This window comes from Chaetura pelagica, unplaced genomic scaffold, assembly GCF_000747805.2.
Source record: "Chaetura pelagica isolate M959 unplaced genomic scaffold, ChaPel_1.0 scaffold47, whole genome shotgun sequence".
NCBI lineage: Eukaryota > Metazoa > Chordata > Aves > Apodiformes > Apodidae > Chaetura > Chaetura pelagica.
In genome coordinates this window covers 2,960,005-2,960,216 of record NW_009954140.1, presented here as the reverse complement: position 1 = coordinate 2,960,216, position 212 = coordinate 2,960,005, and the positions used below count along the sequence as shown (strand labels likewise).

Sequence of the window (212 nt, the reverse complement as noted above, 5' to 3'; positions counted from 1 at the left end):
GGGAAAAGGTGCCTGTTATGCTGAGCAGTGGCATTTGCTTGGGTTGTTGTGTTTTTTTGGACAGAGTAAAATTGGAAGAGATAGATGATGGCTTCTCTGATACACCAAAAGAAGACAAAAAAAGGCATAGACCAAAGGAGGAAGAGGAAGAATTCTGTAAAAATAAAGAAGACAGGCATAAAAGGGAAAAGAAAAAGAATAAACTGAGTACT

General features: G+C 37.7%; 1 protein-coding gene across 1 annotated transcript in view; it reads left to right on the top strand.

Annotated features, from left to right (window-relative positions):
* The window catches only part of COIL (coilin), a 6,369-nt gene that overhangs the window by 1,277 nt on the left and 4,880 nt on the right, over positions 1–212 (top strand). The gene's annotated exons all lie outside the window — the stretch shown is intronic.